Genomic DNA, 21,063 nt, shown 5'->3' on the forward strand with positions numbered 1-21,063 from the left:
TTACATAAATAGGTTTGTTCTCTTGATCAACAGTAATGACTACATAAACGGTTGGCGTCTACTCCAGAGGAAAAAATAACATTTGTATTGTGTTGCAACTTGCAACACTGTTACTGGGATTATGCCCAACATTGTAAGTATTAAATAAATCATGTAATAAAAATTTTACTGTTGATCTGTAAGATGAGCTGATGAAGCCTTTTGTAGTTTATTACCTATTGTTTATAGATATGCTGCAGGAAACCAGAGACTTTAAGGCTTAGATTTCAAGATTTTGAAGCCAAAACGTCCTCCAAATCGGGAATGATCCATCTGTTCTAAACGTTTTCGGTACCAGACCTGAATGAGAAATCAGTTTTCCCTCAAATATACATCACATATAATGTATGCAAATGCTTAGCAATTAAGCGTCTGTTTCATGATCAACTGCATTTTACTTTTGACATTTGGCCACGAACATTTTGGATTCTAGCGCAAATTTTTGAAAACTGTTGGAAAAATAACAATATTGACTGTCCTCATTTGTGTCATTGTTAGCCAAAGGAGTCCAATGAGAAACAAATTTCAGTAGTTCCTCTCAGAAAGCAACTCAAGCAATTGATTTGTTTGATTTCAGCTTCATTTGACAGCCAGTTGGTTATTCCTGATATCCTCAGCCAAAGAACCGTGGACAGGCGATGCCCTCTGATTAGCATTCTTTGAGTGAAGCGTGTGTCAGAGGAAGTGATTCATAATTATAGACTGGCGATCTCTTGAAGTCCGAAATGACTCAGGCGTTATTGTTGAGTCAGGGAACTGCGCAGTCCAAGGTAGACATTATGGGAAACAAGTGCAGTGGGAAGAAGAGGGTGCGAGGAGAGGAATAAACAGTAGAGTACACATGTTTGTTGGTATTTTCTTTTCTGCCTTTCGTCAAAAAAAGAACTGTGGCTTTCCTCTGCGCTGCTGCCTGGTGGTCTGCCAGAGGTCCGGCTGGCCGGTCAGCCAGTCAGTCTTTCCTCTCCTACCATAAACACAGAGAATGGCGTCTATTGTAAGACACACAGAGAGAATGCTTATTATTTTTTGAGAGCGATTATAGCTTGTGTTGTTTTTTTTCTCGTCCGCCTCTGTGTCTGACGGACAGGCCAGTGTTCAAAGCGTAACAACCGCGGCCATGTTTATACTTGAACTTCAACTGTCACAGCCCGCATTTACGTTGGCTCCTCACTCTCCTTCCAGAACGTTCCGCTGAGGAAAGCAATACAGGAAGTGACCTTGTGTGTCCATGCTCTTCTTACATTGTTAACATGTAGACAGTTTACAGCTCCAATAGAACTTGCTTTCAAAGCCAAATAGCCGTGACCACTGAGGTGCTGGAAGAGAGGGAAAGGAGGGTTGAGAATGTCAACTGAGAAACACAACCGTGTTTATGGTACGTCAAGCAGTGTCTGTGCATGTGCCTTCATGTCTTCTTTGCTTCGAATAGGCCGGAGAGAGAAGGTACTGTATGATGTGATAGACATGTGATAGAGCTTTTACTACAGTGCTATCTATCTGTTTATAGATCATGATGTAAAGGGTGTCTGCTTCTGCTACTTATACGGTGTATGCAAGAGAGAAAGAATGCTACATACGGATAATAACTTTGCACTGACTGTACATATTTGCATGCGTTCAATGTGCAATACACAAACATATACGGTATGTTATGCTAAAGTGCTGTGCTTTCACTTCAAGTACAGGTAGTCCCCGAGTTAAGAACGAAATGTGTTTCTACTCTGACAACATAACCTGAATTTCCACGGAATTAATGCTTTAAGTACCCCTAAATACCCCCCAAATCTCAAAATAACTACCCCAAAACATGTATTACACGTCATTGTACTGTCCTCGCCAAGACGTTGGCGCTAAGTCCTAGCTAGACAGCGAGCGAAGCTCTGAAATGACGATGTCAGAGGTCCTTGTGGTTTGTTGACTTGATTCAGCTACTCATGACATCAACACTTGCAGAAGGAAACTAAAATAAGTTTATCAGTTAGCGTTTGCACAGCATCAAGAACAATCACATAAAATCGCCCCAAGTATTTGACCACAATTGAAAACGCACAATAAACAATACACAAGGTGTTATATACAGTTGTTGCCCCTGTGGATGCTTCACAAGCAACAAATGTGCGCTCAGGCTTGTAGCTGTAATCTTTCCCCACTCTCTCTCTCACTCGGCTTCGCGACTTCTTCGTGTGCACAAATACGTTCTTCTTCATATGTATATGCACTCTTATTCGTGTGTGGGAGTACCACCTGCTCTATGCGTCCTGCGCCATGATAAAAAGAAATATTTAAAAAACAAACAAAAAAAAAACACTGGAGACAAAATGGCAGACAAGACGCCGGCATTGTAAAGTTGAAATCAGGCAAGTCGGTACATCGTTACCAGAGATGCAGCATTATGGGTTTTTCAGGAACAATACCAATTGTTAGTAGTTGGCGCCGATAACCGTTTTTTGGTGCCGATATTAATTTACAGTAAAAGTGTAAAAATTGGCGTAAAAAAATAAATAATGCAAGCATTGAATGTCATTGAAATGCCTAAAACAGTGGTTATTAACCTATCTAAATTTACCGAACCCCATGAGGTGCACACGTGTATTAAACCGAACCCTTTGGAATTATAAAAAATCTTTTTTGCTTTCAAATTCCAAATGGATAAAGCTAAGCTAGCAAGCTAAAACCCAAGTGAGTTTCCATTCAAATTTCTCATTTAGACAGCATGTTTTTAAACAGGCCAAAATGTATGTTTATATCTAATCAGACTACTACACCAAGACTGGCCCAATGCGCATAATAATTTTTCATTCAAATTTGGAGGAATATATCATGTATTGTTCAACATTAAACCTGCTTGGTTGCATTAACCTTAACTGTGCAGTTTCTGTCATGTTTACATCTCAAATTGCATCAAATTTAATGAAAAACCCGGCACAAAATGATCGCCAAATTTTTACACAAAGACACGTTAAAAAAAACATTATTCTTCTCACAAATCCAATAAACAGTGTGAATTTACAACAAATAATTTTGCCTTTTGGTTTACTTTTCTCATTGGAAAATGAAATTAAACTCGATTCATTTCAAACTTTCTTTTCTTGTTTTCATGTTGACATTCATTCTATCACATCCTTGCCTCACATACCATTTTGATGGCGTAAAATGTGACACGAATATTTTATTTTTTAAGCGCAGTGCATGTGACCCGTAGGTCTGTTGTACTTCCTCATAACAAGTGAGAGTCAACCTTCCACTGAGCAAAGCAGTTTTCCCTCCCATCAGTTGGAGGACTAGCAGTTGAAAAAATTGGAATAAAGCCTGTAAATTGGTGACTAACCAGTCCAAAACTTGGTCTAAAACAGCACTTTGCCTAGATTTGGTCAGCGTCCAAAAACAGGGCTCTGCGTGTCCTAACCTTCACCGAACCCTGAGTCACTGAACCCTAGAGGTCGATCGAACCCAGGTTGAGAACCACTGGCCTGAAACATGGTTATTGAATCACACAAACAGAAAATAATAGCTAATAATAGGGGTGGCGCGGTTCAGTGGTAGAGTTGTTGTTCCCCAACCTAGAGGCTGCGGGTTCGATTTTTTGCCCTGATGACCTCGTCTACGTATCCTTGAGCACGATACTAAAACCCACGTTGCTCTTGGTGCTGCGTCATGAGTAGGTGGATGAGGATATAGTGTGACGCGCTTTGAGGGACGTAAAAAGGTGGGAAGGCGCAATGCAAGTGTAACTCCATTTATCATTACCATTTAACCAATCAGAGAACAGTGTGAATACTAGTGCAGGAGAGAGGCGCGGCTGCATCTGAGTCGAAATAACCCAGTTTTATATGGATTTTTTTCATATCGGCCGGTCGGGATAAAAAAGGCCGCCGATTCCAATACACGTCAAATTTTCAAATATCGGCGCTGATAATAGGCCCGGGTGATAATCGGTCTAACTCTAGTCGTAACCAGGGGACTACCTGTACTTTGAAAACCATTTTCCCTAAATCAGAGACTTCCCTTGTTTTAAAAGTAGTCCTGAATGAACCTAAAATACAGTACTTTTGAGTTTCTTTAGTATTTCCAATATGACATTATCGTCCTGAAAACGGCATCAAATTTGATAGCCAATATAAATATCAAATAGGGCAAAATTAAGGTATTTAATAAAAGTTGAAGTCTTAATTTCAGTGCGATGAGGAATTGGATTTTGTTCAAGCATTGACTCCGAATGCTATGTTCACATTGCACATGCTCAATTCAGATTATTTGGTAATTCATTTTTTTTTTCATTTTTCTATTGGGTGTAGCAGTTGAGATTGCAAACACAAAGCAACTCCGAGGTGGAATACGTCCATGACATGTCATGAATGTGCATGTGTCAATGTTTATTGAAGTACAGTTAGTATCGTCCCACCAGCAGGTCTCTGCCATCAGTTTTTTTTTTTGCAATTTCGAGGATTTTTACGCCCATTGGGCCAGCATTTTCTTAACCTCTTAGCTTTATGTGTTGTGACAAGACGGAAAACATATTTTCTCTGCCTTCATACGCCAATGTTCATTCCCACCTGTCGTTTGTTTTGTCAAACAGTGATGAAATATTTCACTTCTTGATGACTGCATATGGACATGCGTTCATACAGCAGAGGAATTGGATTTGTATCCGATTTACAGCCACATACGAATAAGGTTCAAATCAGATTTGGAAATAATCGGAATTGTTCACACTGCATCAAAAAATCATGTATATGACGCATATGCCGATTAATATCAGAATTGACCTGCAGTGTGAATGTACCATAAAGTATCCATGAATAGTCAATAGCTGTGTGTATTCTCGCCATTTTATCCAGCTGATTCTTGAGAGCCGTCCTCAACACATGGTGATTCTTCACTGCCAGGCACTCCCAGTTCAATTGGATTGTATGTTTTTATTGCTGTCAATGGTAGCCAATTATTATGTCAGAAATTTAGGTTATTCCCATCTGTATATAATTATTTTTCAAAGCTAGAAGACATACACTGTTTTAGCTCATCGCCTGTAGTACAAACAATGATCTGTCGGGTGGCATATTCAGCGGTAGATTGCCTCAGGACCGTAGGCTTCAAGCGCAACGTTACATGACATGAAATGCTCTTGCAACACCAGTAGTTTTTAAAAATACTTTCAAAAATTCTTTAAATGAATCTCAGGATTCCTGTATATACTAGTACCTTCACCATGCATTAAGTGGATTTACACGTTTTAATATTTAGTGCACGCAGGGCAGACGACCATTAGATGCAACATTAAAGTTTGTGTGAGTGGAAACTGTGGAGTCGTTCTGTTTTTACAGGGTTTTAAGTTGCCTTAGGTAAGAGACAGGGTGAGCCTGCATTCCTCTGATCTTACACATGCAGGCAAACCACCACATGTGTGTCTGCGCATGTTAACATACAGTAAAGATGCCTATGTTTGTGAATTTGAAAATGTCATTCATTTTATTTGGGATGTGAACGATAAATCTATTTTTATGAATGGCTGCCGCATGGAATTGGACTGATTTACATCTTGATGAAATTGAGTCATTTCTGTATATGGCAGCAACCAGCAGAGGGTGCAGATCATTCAGACCCCAATATTTTGCTACCAACAGTGTATGGGTAACTTCAGTGCCATGACGAACACTTGACCATTTTTGATTGATGGGAATAAAATTTAAAACTGTTTTTTGCATCCAAAAGTGTATGTGTACATATATTTATTTTAATTATTTTCTAATCATTGAGTTACCCATTTAGCTGTTTATTTCTCAACTTGTAGTTTGCTTTGTATTAGGGCTGTCAAACGATTAAATTTTTTAATCGAGTTAATTACAGCTTAAAAATTAATTAATCGTAATTAATTGCAATTAATCGCAATTAAAACCATCTCTAAAATATGCCATATTTTTCTGTAAATTATTGTTGGAATGGAAAGATAAGACACACGACGGATATATACATACAACATACTGGACATAAGTACTGTATTTGTTTATTGTAACAATAAATCCACAAATGGCATTAACATTCTTTCTGTGAAAGTGATCCACGGATAGAAAGACTTGTAGTTCTTAAACGATAAATGTTATAGTTACAAGTTATAGTAATTTTATATTAAAACCCCGCTTCATGTTTTCGTTTTAATAAAATTTGTAAAATTTTCAATCAAAAGTAGAGTTAATATAAGAATAAAAATAACAATAATAAAAATAAAGTGACCAAAGCCTAAGTTTTACGTGTATTTTGCATAGCTATTTTGATATGGAATGCCAGTTCATTTTGCATTGTTGTTAAACTATGTCAGAATAGGGCCTCATTACTATAGACTGAAGTGCTTTTCTTTTTGTGAACATTATTTTTTTTTTTGGAGAGATAGGAATATTATTTTTGTTGTGCTTTCACTAAACGATACTTGCAGTGAGGAGAACAAGTATTTGATACACTGCCAATGGGTTTTCCCATTGGCAGTGTATCAAATACTTGTTCTCCCCACTGTATGTTTGTTGTGAAGGAGCTGCCAATAAACGGCGCGGTCCAAATAACGCCTGTGTCCACTCGCCTTTACTGTATAACACATACATATCTTACCCAAAATACAACAAGAGACACATAATTGCCACTAAAAGAAAGAAAACTTACCGAAATATGTGTGGAGCACAAATAGCAATATGCATTGCATTGTGAATACAGCATAAACGTCTCACAACTACTAATTCTCCCACGTTTAGAAGAAATAACATGAGTATGGAACGGCGCTGCCCCCAAGCGGCCGGTGGCATTCTCTTCACTCTTAATGTCCATGAACGGCCTCATTGTAAATGTTTGAGGCAATATGCAAGATGGTCATTCACCCAAGCGCCAGCAGAGGGCGGCAGAACTCCATAACAACAAGTAAGCGTTTCACTGTACTGTCATTTAAATCTGTCTGAGCGGGACATCTGCGTTAATTGCGTCAAATATTTTAACGTGATTTATTTAAAAAATTAATTAACGCCCGTTAACGCGATAATTTTGACAGCCCTACTTTGTATGTACATTTCATTTTGAACCCCATCGAATAGTTAAAGTCTAAAGAACGCCTGTATTTCTGATATGTTCCTTTTGTCCATTTTGAACATATAGCAGACTGTGACTAATTACGAATGGAACATTATATTTTTCTCCTCTGGCTTGTACCAAGGGACTACCGGTGTAAAACTGGACTGCCAATAGATAGAGTATACACGTGCAGATGAATACACTGACTGTATATGATAATATAGAGATTAGAGGACAGTGTCATACTGCTGTTTGTATCTACCTTTGCCTGTTACTGAGGCCTGGCACAACATGTTCAGCGTAACAGACTCTGCATGCTTGCACACCTCACCAAAACACACACACACACGCAAGGAGGAGAGAATTTGGTTCAGGTCAAAGTGAACTCTGCTTGCGCCTACGTGCTTTGTTGCCCGCTGTGATTGTTTTCTCTCCCCCTCTCAGACACACACTCACTCAGTCAGTCTCCCTCTTCAAAGTGACACTGTCACACTATGGTTTCTTGATCAGACCCGTACAAGCTCTCGACATACACACATGAAGCCAATAGAAAATGTCAGCCAAGGAGTCTGTGTTGTCTCACACACTGTTCATTTCGAGAAATACTTTGCATCCCTCCTTAATCTGTGGAAGCTTTTGGTGTGGAATTCATGACACGGTCTTGTCTTGAGAGATTTTGTTCCATATTTCACCCAGTGTTGTCATAGCAAATAAGTTTTTTTTCATTGCCAATATGAGTTACTATAAGACAAACTTAGTGGCAAGGCAGTGGTCAGCCACAATCAGTTCTGTAATGCTGGTTGACTTTCAAAGCTTCCATTGAGATCAATTATTTTGAAAATAATTTGCTACAGACGAGGACTGGGCGATATGGCCCTAAGTACTTATCACAGTAAATTCAGCAGATTTACCTCGCTGACGATAAATTGGCCTAAGCGGACTGTTATACAATTTGAAAATCTGAATCAATGCATGAAATACAAACGAACCGTTTCTCATTGATTTATTTACCAGATTTCAATTTCACATATTTAACAATTGTACATGCAGTGCGGACATTAAGTATATAAAAATATCTTGTAAACGATAAGCATTCAAGTATGAACATTTATAACGGCTTGTATTGCTTGAACAATGTGTAACGTTGTAAATATTGCTATGGTCACTGTGAAAAAATGTCCTTGTAACACAAATGATTTACATCAAGGGGGGCTTGAACTTCAGATTACTAAACACAAGTGTTTATTTCAAGGTTTCAAGTTTTTTTCCCCCAGAGCATTCACTGAAATACACACTTCGAACCCCCACTCCCACCCCACATACACATTAAGCTATATTATACTGCTCTAATGCCAATTAAGCATTTAAGATTTTATGATGGCAGTAATGACACAGAATAAAGCAAGCAACGGTCATATTATAGGCTACACTGTTGGATTATACTTTATTCTAAACAGAAATACAAACTAGCGCGACATACTGAATCCTAGATGCAGTCCGTGCCCAATCCACTCATTAAGTTAAAGTTCAGCCACTTCGTCAAGATTAGCGCCGCTGTCTGTGGTGGTGACTTCACGTCCCACGTTGAGAGCATTTTTTTTCAGGGCCTGAGCGGTCATTTCACCCGTGTGGTCGTCCGAGAAATAGGCTGTATCCAGCACCCATGCAGCTCCTACTTGTTGTCTATGAAATGGACCATCAAACTCATGTTGGGCTCCCTGGTTCGTCATCCTTCTGGAATCCAAAATACAACCGACATCGAGTTCTTTATTGGCACCAACACCACACTTTGTGCATCGACTAGAGCTATACTCGAAATGCCTGTGGCCTGGCTACCAGTAGCTGTTTCAGCATTATCCGACTCCATCACTGGTAGCGTTAGCGTACCAGTTGATAGCAATGGGCTTGTTTGTTTAATTTCCTTATAGTCACGTGATGTCACACGTAAGGACACTGGCTGTACTTAAAGGGGAATGAACATAGCGAAACAACAAATTGACTTTATTTTTTTTCGTTTCATGAAACACCGAATTCACCGACATGGTCAAAATTACGTCGGTCATTGTGAACCATTTCAGAAATGGAAAATTTTTGGTAAACTGCACTGCTCTATTACAGACTCCTAGCTGTTCTCACCATAGATAGCTACCATTTGACATCAGTTATTAAAAAGCGAAAACCTTTGTTCACCACAAGCTGCTCTGTACCAAGTCTGGCATTGAGCCAAGTCAATGGCAATTTACCAAGACAACAAGTAACCAACACCAGCTCCAAGAAAGAACGGCAAAATTTATTATTTTTAAAGCAAAATTCAACACCAGGTAATTCAAAGTGCTTAGCGACGTCTAATTGGCCTTTACAACATAGTGACTATTTTTATAATATGCAAAATTTCAAACCCGGCCTCCAGTGAGAATTAAAAATGGCACGCACTTTTTGCGCTGCTGATATTAGAGACTCTAAAAATTGCAGTTCTGCTTTGACATGTTAGTGCTTCCTGAGGAGCCACTGACACGAAGACACTCCGCCCGAATCAACAGAAAATGCTCCATTACAGATTTGCGTGCATACAACCAGAGCTCAATTTTAGGGGCAGTTTACATGGCGACTCTGCGACACGAAGACGCAATCACCATGTTGCGGAGTGGCCTCGCGTGCATATGGTGTCGGCGAAGACGAAAAATTCTGAAACCTGCCTCCAAAGTGGAAGAATTCGATTGCGGGGATTGGGGGGGGGGCTTGCTCTGCATGCATATCAAAGGCTCCCGCAGCACAAGAGCGCGCCGATAATGTCAGCACTCGTACACGTCACATTGGGTGTGCTACTCAACATTAAAAATAGCAAATATGGCGGAATGTCGGCTTTAATTTACTGTTTTAATAATATTTTTAAATTAAATATGGTGAATGTTTCCATTTTTGTGCCTTTTTGAACAAAAGAAAAATGCCATTGCTTCGAGTGGGCGGGCATATTTTTCTCCGGGCTGAGTGACTTTGGTGGGGTCAAAGTGCATCATTCGTTGTCGCCTTGTAAATCTGCACTGCCCCCTAGGGCCTGGCATGAATACTGCATCGTTTTCCTGCGGAATTGCGACATTGTTTGAATGGAGACGTTCGCATATAAATGCAAATTTGAAATTTTTCGTATTCTCGGAGAGTTACCGTGTATACGGCCCCTTCATCTAGTTCAAACAATGCCACAATCCTTGATGCTTGATGATGATGGGTCTTCGGAGTGCCTAGAAGTCAAACCATTGAAAGCTTGGTGTGGGGGTGATCATTATGTAAACTAGCTTAATTGTGACAAATTTGGACAATCAGAACAGCTCGCTCACATATGCATGACCAGAAAAAGGCAGTGGACAATAGATTAACTGGGTTGCTGAATGTCACACTTAATGGTTGGGCAGTCAGTCCAGACACCAACTAAACAATCTGTATAATAATTAGTAAATAAATCTTTTTTTTCTCTTAAATAAATATTCCTACTTAAGGTTCTGCATTCCCTAGGCTTTAGTCAGCTAGTCAGCTTGGTAATAAAAGTTGTCCTTAATGTCATTTAACATTACCAGCTTCATTTATGCTGTCATCAAGCCGAACAAGTTAGACATTGAGTATAGGAGAGTTTGGGCCAAAAAGGGATGTTTGAGGGATGAGTGGGAAAAAAAAATACAGAAAAACAAACATGCCGTAGTGTTTTAAAATTGCCTTCCAGGTACACACACATGCAGAAACTACACACTTACAAATTGTCGCCAGAGTGTTAAGTGGACCAGCTTCAGCAGCTGAAAGGAAGAACGAAGGATGGCGGTGCTCAACAAAGCCCATCATCAGCTTGTCTTACTGCTAAGAAAAATGTTGAGCCATTTCTTATTTGTAAAACTGTTTCTAATGAGACATGATAAGGGGCTATTACAGTAAAACAGTCATCAAGTCAGCTCTGCGCAGTTGTTCCCCACTGACCTAAATCTGTTGCAATCTAACAAAATGCTATCAGTCTGGAGCTTTGGAGCAACTGGAAATATTTTTTTTTTACAGTGAGAGGTCACTTAAGATAGAAAAGCTACTGTCTGCCTGGAAGCAGAAACATATTTTTACATTCAGCTGACAAACCTAAAAAGCAGTTTTCTATAAAATAAATGCTGAGTATGTATTTACATCAGTGTTTTTCAACCACTGTGCCGTGGCGCTGTGGAAAATCATCCACTTTTACCAAATTCTGTAAAAATGTTTTTTGAAAGTTAATCCACAAATGTGCCCTTGCTGGATGTTTGCACTGTCCCATGGCCGGTAATCTTGTGATACTCTTCCATATCAGTAGGTTGCAACAGGTAGTTAATTAATTTGTTTAGTGGGCGTGTCAAGTAACGTAGCATTTTGGCTAAGCACTAGCCTCAGGCGAAAATATAAGGGTAATAGCAGTGGAAAGGTTTTTGAAATGAAAAAGATGCCAACTCAGAACTGGAAAATTCTGACCCAGATGAAGGCCCAAGTATGATTGGCAGTAAAAGAAAGCAAAGACTGTATCCTCACGGAAACTTTCTGGTGTGAGGCAATATAGCGAATGTAAACTTTCATTGGGATTTAACATAGATTGCAAAGAACTGGACTGGCGGGATTAATTTAATGGGTATGTCATGATAACTACGCCAATACAAAAGGCCCAGGTGTCACAGGGTGATTACAAATATAATTATAGAATCTGTTTTTCTCTGTGATTGTATACAGTGGTACCTCTATATACGAAGTTAATTCGTTCCAGGACCTTGTTTGTAAGTCGGAATGGTCGTATGTCGCGCAGGATTTTCCCATAAGAATACATTGTAATTCCATCAATTCGTTCCACAGCTCAAAAACCTACACCAAACCCTTAAAAAATACTGTTGGTCCTATTACAAATGGCAGCTACACATAGCAAAACAAATCAATTATTAATAAAAATGGATTAATAAAATAATAATAATAATATTTCCTGTAATAATGTAATGAATTGGGTTCTAATGTGGTGGACGTGTTTTGCGTGCTGTACCGGAATGCACCACATGGCAGTGAGATAGAGGGTGCGGTAGAGATTTTACTTTCTCTTTTATGTTTTGCTGGGGACTTGCCGTCAACTGGGGCAGACAGTAGGCGTGTTGTGTTGCACAAGTTCTGAAATAAATGATAAAAACCTGACAAAGGTGGTGATTTATTTGGCGATGTTACCACAATAATAATGGACACCTTAACTTATAAAGACTGGACAACGGAGGTCAGAGGAGGACCATCGAGATCGTAGTCATTCTACGGTCATATTGTTGAATCAGTTCACGGATGCGCAGCCCACGCTCATATTTTTCTTTCCTTTCCAGCTTCGTTTCAATGGAAAGTGTCACCTTTTTCATTTTTCATTACCCACACTGACCTTCTTGGAACCTGTGTTGATTTCTCTCACAAGAAAATCCATCGTGCGTCTGTCTGCAGGTGTCATGTCATATTTCGAGCATGTCGTCCGATGTAGAAACAAATGGCGAGTCAAATTTTACGTCGGATGTCGAAAAGATCGTGTGTATAGGCGATGGTATGTCGAGGTACCACTGTATTTTTAATGTAAGCCTGTCGCAATATGCAATAATTCCATTTATCGCACGGTAAATAAAAATGAAGGCGATAATTTTTCCGCTGCGATTTATCGCCTCGCGTGCACCTGCGTGCGCGCGTGCGCCTGACGTACCGTTAAGAGTTCGGCTTCCTTGTTACCAACTATGCGAAATGTATTTTAGTTCTGTTTTTAGTTTAGTGCAGGTGGATAAAAAAAAAAAGAAAAGAAAAGATGACGCTTACCATTGAAATGAAGACGTCAATGATAGCAAAATATAAGTATGCATCCATGAACTGGGTTGTAGAATGCCGATCTCGGCCGGCGGTCCCCCTCCGTTCGCCAGTCTTTATAAGTTAAGGTGACAGTTCTTATTGTGGTAACATCGCCTAAGAAATCGCCAGCTTCGTCAGGTTTCAAATCATTTATTCCATCAACTCGCTAGGTGTCCGCTGCTGTTGACGCCAGGATCGAAACAGAAAGTAAAATAGCGCTCTCCTGCTCACCGTCAGCCCCGCGGTGCGTTCAGGTACACTAAAAAAAGTCCGTCACATTACGCATTGCGTTCAGGTACACAAAAAAAAGTCCGCCACATTAGAAGCCGATTCGTTACATAATTACAGGTACTGTACTGTATTATTGTTATTATTACCTTGGTCTTTCCAAAGGAAAGAACAAGGTAATGATATTCTACAACTTTATTGTACTTATTATTATTCATCTTATTCTCCGCGTTTTTTTGAGCCAACGCACAGCCCAAACCGTAGCACCGATCGGCACCGTTGAAGTATCGGCACGACCGGAATTCTCGCGTGACGATGGGAATTTTTCAAACCGCCACGAAAAATTTTCCGTTCGCCCGTAAACGGCAATTTTCCGAAAAATAAAAAAAGTTTCAAAATGTATCTAGTCCTACAATTTTTGACCAAATCACATAATTTGGGCATCAAAAATTCCGGGACGGTGAGGGGCATAAAAGTTGTATACAGAATTTGGCAAAAATTTACGGTTCCCCGGAAATTTGCCAAAAACTTTCCTATTCATTTTGAATGGAAAAAAACCGCGCGCTTCACAGCCCGAACCGTTAGACCGATCGGCACCGTTCAAGTATCGGCACGACCGGAATTTTCGCGTGACACAGGAAACTTTACAAATGGCCCCGAAAATTTTTCCGTTCGTCCGTAAACGGCAATTTTCCGTGAAAAAAAAAAAAGTTTCAAAATGTATCTAGTCCTACAATTTTTGACCAAACCACATAATTTGGGCATAAAAAATTCCGGGACGGTGAGGGGCATAAAAGTTGTATACAGAATTTGGAAAAAAATTACGCTTCCTTGGAAATTTGCCAAAAACTATCCCATTCATTTCAAATGGGAAAAGTCCCATTCACTTCCAATGGGATTTCCAATGGAATTTACATTGCATTGATGCCATTGACGGCCATGCATGTCGAATCTACTGATGCCAATGTACTTGGATTCAATTGACTGTATGGATGTCGATGCCATTGACTGCCATGGACGTCCAAAATTTTTCCCATTCATTTTCAATGGGGAAAAAACAAAATTACTCCAAATCAACAGAAAATGACCAGATATCAATAGGACGTGTCCCCCAAACTTCCCCAATTCCATTGACGCTTATGAAGGGTGCCGCCATTGACTTACATGGACGTCCAAAATTTTTCCCATTCATTTTCAATGGGGAAAAAACTACATTTTCTAAATCAACAGAAAATGACCAGATATCAATAGGACGTATACCCCAAACGTCCCCAACTCCATTGACGCTTATGGGGGGTGCTGCCATTGACGTCCATGGACGTCCAAAATTTTACCCATTCATTTTCAATGGGAAATTTTTTTTTTTCCCCAAATCAACAGAAAATGACTAGATATCAATAGGACGTGTCCCCCAAATGTCCCCAATTGCATTGCTGCTTATGGAGGGTGATGCCATTGACGTCCAGGGACGTCCAAACTTCCCATTAATTTCCAATGGCATTTCTTCATGTTTGTTCATTCTTTTGATGCCAATGTACTTGGATTCCATTGACGCTTATGGGGGGTGCTGCCATTGACGTCCATGGACGTCCAAAATTTTACCCATTCATTTTCAATGGGAAATTTTTTTTTTTCCCCAAATCAACAGAAAATGACTAGATATCAATAGGACGTGTCCCCCAAATGTCCCCAATCGCATTGCTGCTTATGGAGGGTGATGCCATTGACGTCCAGGGACGTCCAAACTTCCCATTTATTCCAATGGCATTTCTTCATGTTTGTTCATTCTATTGATGCCAATGTACTTAGATTCCATTGACGCTTATGTAAGTTGATACCATTGACGTCCATAGACGTCCAAAATTTTTCCCATTCATTTTCAATGGGAATTTTTTTTTTTTCCCCAAATAAACAGAAAATGACTAGATATCAATAGGACGTTTCCCCCAAATGTCCCCAATTGCATTGCTGCTTATGGAGGGTGATGCCATTGACGTCCACGGACGTCCAAACTTCCCATTCATTTCCAATGGCATTTCTTCATGTTTGTTCATTCTATTGATGCCAATGTACTTGGATTCCATTGACGCCTATGTAAATTGATACCATTGACGTCCATGGACGTCCAAAATTTTTCCCATTCATTTTCAATGGGAATTTTTTTTTTTTCCCCAAATCAACAGAAAATGACTAGATATCATTAGGACGTGTCCCCCAAATGTCCCTGATTGGATTGCCGCTTATGGAGGGTGATGCCATTGACGGCCATGGACGTCCAATTCTCCCAATCTTTTCTAATGGCTTTTACTTTGTTTAGTGCCATTGACTGGCATTATGGTCCATTCTATTGATAGACCTGAGTGGGGCTAAGATTTGTATCTCCACAGAGGAAAGACCAAGGTGTAATTTCTCCCGAAATTGCAGTTTCTAGTTGCTATTATTACCTTGGTCTTTCTGAAAGAAAGAACAAGGTATTGTTATTGTGCAACTTTATTGTACTTATTATTTATTCATCTTATTCTCCGCGTTTTTTTGAGCCAACGCACAGCCCAAACCGTAGCACCGATCGGCACAGTTCAAGTATCGGCACGACCGGAATTTTCGCGTGACGATGGGAATTTTTCAAACCGCCACGAAAAATTTTCCGTTCGCCCGTAAACGGCAATTTTCCGAAAAACAAAAAAAGTTTCAAAATGTATCTAGTCCTACAATTTTTGACCAAATCACATAATTTGGGCATCAAAAATTCCGGGACGGTGAGGGGCATAAAAGTTGTATACAGAATTTGGCAAAAATTTACGGTTCCCCGGAAATTTGCCAAAAACTTTCCTATTCATTTTGAATGGAAAAAAAACGCGCGCTTCACAGCCCGAACCGTTAGACCGATCGGCACCGTTCAAGTATCGGCACGACCGGAATTTTCGCGTGACACAGGAAACTTTACAAATGGCCCCGAAAATTTTTCCGTTCGTCCGTAAACGGCAATTTTCCGTGAAAAAAAAAAAAGTTTCAAAATGTATCTAGTCCTACAATTTTTGACCAAATCACATAATTTGGGCATCAAAAATTCCGGGACGGTGAGGGGCATAAAAGTTGTATACAGAATTTGGAAAAAAATTACGCTTCCTCGGAAATTTGCCAAAAACTATCCCATTCATTTCGAATGGGAAAAGTCCCATTCACTTCCAATGGGATTTCCAATGGAATTTACATTGCATTGATGCCATTGACGGCCATGCATGTCGAATCTACTGATGCCAATGTACTTGGATTCAATTGACTATATGAATGTCGATGCCATTGACGGCCATGGACGTCCAAAATTTTTCCCATTCATTTTCAATGGGGAAAAAACAAAATTTCCCCAAATCAACAGAAAATGACCAGATATCAATAGGACGTGTCCCCCAAACTTCCCCAATTCCATTGACGCTTATGAAGGGTGCCGCCATTGACTTCCATGGACGTCCAAAATTTTTCCCATTCATTTTCAATGGGGAAAAAACTACATTTCTCCAAATCAACAGAAAATGACCAGATATCAATAGGACGTATATCCCAAACGTCCCCAATTCCATTGACGCTTATGGGGGGTGCTGCCATTGACGTCCATGGACGTCCAAAATTTTACCCATTCATTTTCAATGGGAAATTTTTTTTTTTCCCCAAATCAACAGAAAATGACTAGATATCAATAGGACCTGTCCCCCAAATGTCCCCGATTGCATTGCTGCTTATGGAGGGTGATGCCATTGACGTCCAGGGACGTCCAAACTTCCCATTCATTTCCAATGGCATTTCTTCATGTTTGTTCATTCTATTGATGCCAATGTACTTGGATTCCATTGACGCTTATGTAAGTTGATACCATTGACGTCCATGGACGTCCAAAATTTTTCCCATTCATTTTCAATGGGAAATTTTTTTTTTTCCCCAAATCAACAGAAAATGACTAGATATCATTAGGACGTGTCCCCCAAATGTCCCCGATTGCATTGCCGCTTATGGGGGGTGATGCCATTGACGTCCATGGACGTCCAAACTTCCCATTCATTTCCAAAGGCATTTCTTCATGTTTGTTCATTCTATTGATGCCAATGTACTTGGATTCCATTGACGCTTATGTAAGTTGATACCATTGACGTCCATGGACGTCCAAAATTTTTCCCATTCATTTTCAATGGGATTTTTTTTTTTTTCCCAAATCAACAGAAAATGACTAGATATCATTAGGACGTGTCCCCCAAATGTCCCCGATTGCATTGCCGCTTATGGAGGGTGATGCCATTGACGTTCATGGACGTCCAAACTTCCCATTCATTTCCAATGGCATTTCTTCATGTTTGTTCATTTTATTGATGCCAATGTACTTGGATTCCATTGACGCTTATGTAAGTTGATACCATTGACGTCCATGGACGTCCAAAATTTTTCCCATTCATTTTCAATGGGAAATTTTTTTTTTTTTCCCAAATCAACAGAAAATGACTAGATATCAATAGAACGTGTCCCCCAAACTTCCCCGATTCCATTAACAATTATGGAGGGTGCTGCCATTGACGGACATGGACGTCCAATTCTCCCAATCTTTTCTCATGGCTTTTACTTTGTTTAGTGCCATTGACTGGCATTATGGTCCATTCTATTGATAGACCTGAGTGGGGCTAAGATCTGTATCTCCACAGAGGAAAGACCAAGGTGTGTAATTTCTCCCGAAATTGCAGTTTCTAGTTATATTATTGTTATTCTGATTTTTATTCATATTTTACTTGTTTTGCTCTTTGTAATTGCTATTTGCAATTGTAACAGCAGTATTTATTTAGGATGTAGTGTGGGTTTTTGGGCTGTGGAACGAATTATTGGAATTATAATGTATTCTTATGGGAAAATCCTGCTTGACATACGACCATTTTGACTTACAAACAAGCTCCTGGAACGAATTACCTCCGTATGTAGAGGTACCACTGTATTACACATGAAACGCCATAGCAGAAGCTATGAGGGGAAACGTTTTCATTTGCCTAGGTGCTTAAATTATTAAGTGGACTTTTATTTTTCTTAAAAAACACATTTTATTTCTTCTGTGTTTCTGTGCAGTATTAATATTGTTGTCTTTTCCTAAAAACGTATGTTTGAATTTAAGAGTAAACATTTATTGCATTTAAATGGGTGTACATGATCTATTAATATATACTGTATTCTCACAGTGTTGTTGTAATTTTTTTTTTTAATTGGGGGTGCAATAATATCGCATATCGCAATAATTTATGAAATATCCCACACTAAAATTTGTTATCGCGACAGGCCAATTTTAATGGTTATTTTACTATATTGTTAATAAAGTTTATTTTGCTTGTGGTATGCTTTGAGATTTTTTAAATGACTAAAAAAAAGTGTCCCAGAAAAGGTTTAAAAAAAACTAGTTACAGTATGAGGAACACACAACCACATTAGTAGAAAATACTCCATCTGTCACCTGAAATTACACCTGACAGTAATAGAAACACCAGTGTTGTCATATTGCACCTTGATTTGTTACCAGAGAAAGAGAAAAAAAACTACTGTAAAATGTAGCTGCACACGTCAAAACTTCGATTACACTTGGCACACAGTTAGCAATGGCATGATCAGTTAATATGCCACTGATATGCTTTCATTTTAAAAACATCCCTCTTGCATTAACAATATAACTTTCTTCAGTCTCCACTCTCTCAGGATCAGTGCCTAAATTGTGTTATTTATCACTAGAGACACTGGCAGGATTGTCCTTAATGTTGTTCGATTGAGGTTAATTGAAGCATCTTTCCTTACATCAGCATACACATTCACTGGCATGTCTTTGAATTACCATGAATATCTTACGAGTGACGAGTGGAAGAAAACAGGAGCCAGAGAAGAGCGTAAACGTCTAGCTGCCTTTCCTCTAGCATCTTGTGAGCATGCTTGCGGTCCTAAATTAACTTTGATAACAGCAACATCGGATATGCATGCGCATCCTTGTTGGTGTGTGAATTGCACCCCGCCTACTCTCACCCTGAGGGGATCTGGAAAACTCTCTCCTCCAGCTCATCAATGGACTGACTTGACACTCCCACATCCTGCTCTGCACACGCGTTTCTATGCATGTGTGCGTAGACATAGCGAGGACTACACACTGGCACACAGAGCCAAGTGGAACACAAACGTACACACAAGCTGAAGTAGAGCACTCTGGCTGACGGCGCTGCCCACTATTCTGACAACGGGTTGGCTGCTAGTTGCATCGTAAGTAGCCTATCGTGTTGAGGGGATGAGAGCGTCTGAGGATACAATTGTGTCGGAACAATCGGGAACACTGCTTTCCCTTGTCTGTTGTTTAATTTTGAAGCAACACTCGTTTCACATGCGCTACACTCGGCAAATGAGACAGACAAGAAATATTGCTCCCTAATGAGTGCAATAGTCTGGTTTCCTATGTTCACATGGAACTCAATGATGGTTTATTTATGTTCACACGCTTCTCTATTCATCTGTGTAAATGCGTCTGAGCTGTTCAGGAAAGGCTTGTTGGCAGCCAAGTGCTTGCTACAGTGTGGGCTGTCTAAATGGACTTCCTCATTACTTCCTGCCTTTGTCCAAAGCACATCCTACTGCTGAGCTGTACAACTGGACCCTGGGGGAAGGCTAATGGGCAGAGAGAGAGGCGCTGGGATATTACTTACATGTGAGAGACGGTGAAAGGAAAGATAACTAGGTTGCAGGAGCCCATTCACAAAAATCCCTACGCGCTGGTGGAAACATTGACTTGGGATATTGTTTTGCTAGCTTAACCCAGAATGCTAACCTGCAGGTTTTCTAAGTATCCAGCCGTTCACCTTGAAGGCATTTGAATGAGGCAACTGAGACGAGAGGAAAGATTGTGTTCGTGTGTGTGATAGGGGAATATAACACGAGACTCCCACCGCTCAAGAGAAGTGGATTGTTTTCAGGTGTGTGGTCAGATCAGATGACCGTCTCCTTCCGGCTTCAACATCAACACAACATGGCAATAAAAACATTTATCTGCGACCTGAGGAGTGGTATTGCTTTTACTTGCATTGATTCCTATACTATACAATAAACAGCAATTGGCAGAATTCTTATGTCTGTTAATAATCGTATCAATAAAGTGTACTGCGTATGATCTTTCCTGTTTCTAGTTATAATGACTTATAATGACTCTCAAGTAGAGCTGAAACGATTACTCGAATAATTCGAGTAACTCGATTTTAAAAATTGATCGAGGCATTTTGTCCGCCTCAAATAGTTTAATTTTGCCAGCTCTTAGCATGACGTTTTGCCGGGAGCCCCTGACTACTTTTAATGCGGCACAACGTGCTGAGGTCACGTGCGTAGAGGAAGAAGGGAGTGGTGGTGGATATATTTGATTTCAACCATGCATGCGTATAGAGAAAACGACGAAGAAGCCCACGAAAGCGAAGAGAAAGGCACCAAGAAAAAGCACAAAATATCAAAAGTGTGGGAGCATTTTAAGCTGGAGACCAAGGCGAACCCTACACCCGCCAAGCCCCGGATGCCCACTCCATCGAAGGCACCATGTTTACTCCGACAGCGGAGGAGAGATACTGCAAGTTTGACAGGCGTTTTTTTGGCTGATATAAGACAAAAAAAATGTAATTGATGACTGTGGGTTTTTTTTAAATTAATTTTTTCCTGAACGATCAGGAATCACGTATTTTTCAGACAAAGTCAAACTTTTTTTTTCATATTTTGGCTGGACCCACGACTTATCGTCCAAAAATGCGGGTTACTTGATGTCAGCTTCAAACATATATTTGGTTTTTTCCCCTGGTGACATGTTTCACAGTTTGTCTGCTGCACACTGTGCAATGCTTCGAAACCTTACTTCGACCTCAG

The 21,063-nt window shown here is 39.9% G+C and overlaps 1 protein-coding gene across 1 annotated transcript in view; it reads left to right on the forward strand.

The window, feature by feature from the left end:
- insrb (insulin receptor b) overlaps positions 1-21,063 on the forward strand; it is a 165,936-nt gene that overhangs the window by 51,594 nt on the left and 93,279 nt on the right. The window lies entirely within an intron of this gene.

This window comes from Corythoichthys intestinalis, chromosome 7 (genome assembly GCF_030265065.1).
Source record: "Corythoichthys intestinalis isolate RoL2023-P3 chromosome 7, ASM3026506v1, whole genome shotgun sequence".
Classification (NCBI taxonomy): Eukaryota; Metazoa; Chordata; class Actinopteri; order Syngnathiformes; family Syngnathidae; genus Corythoichthys; species Corythoichthys intestinalis.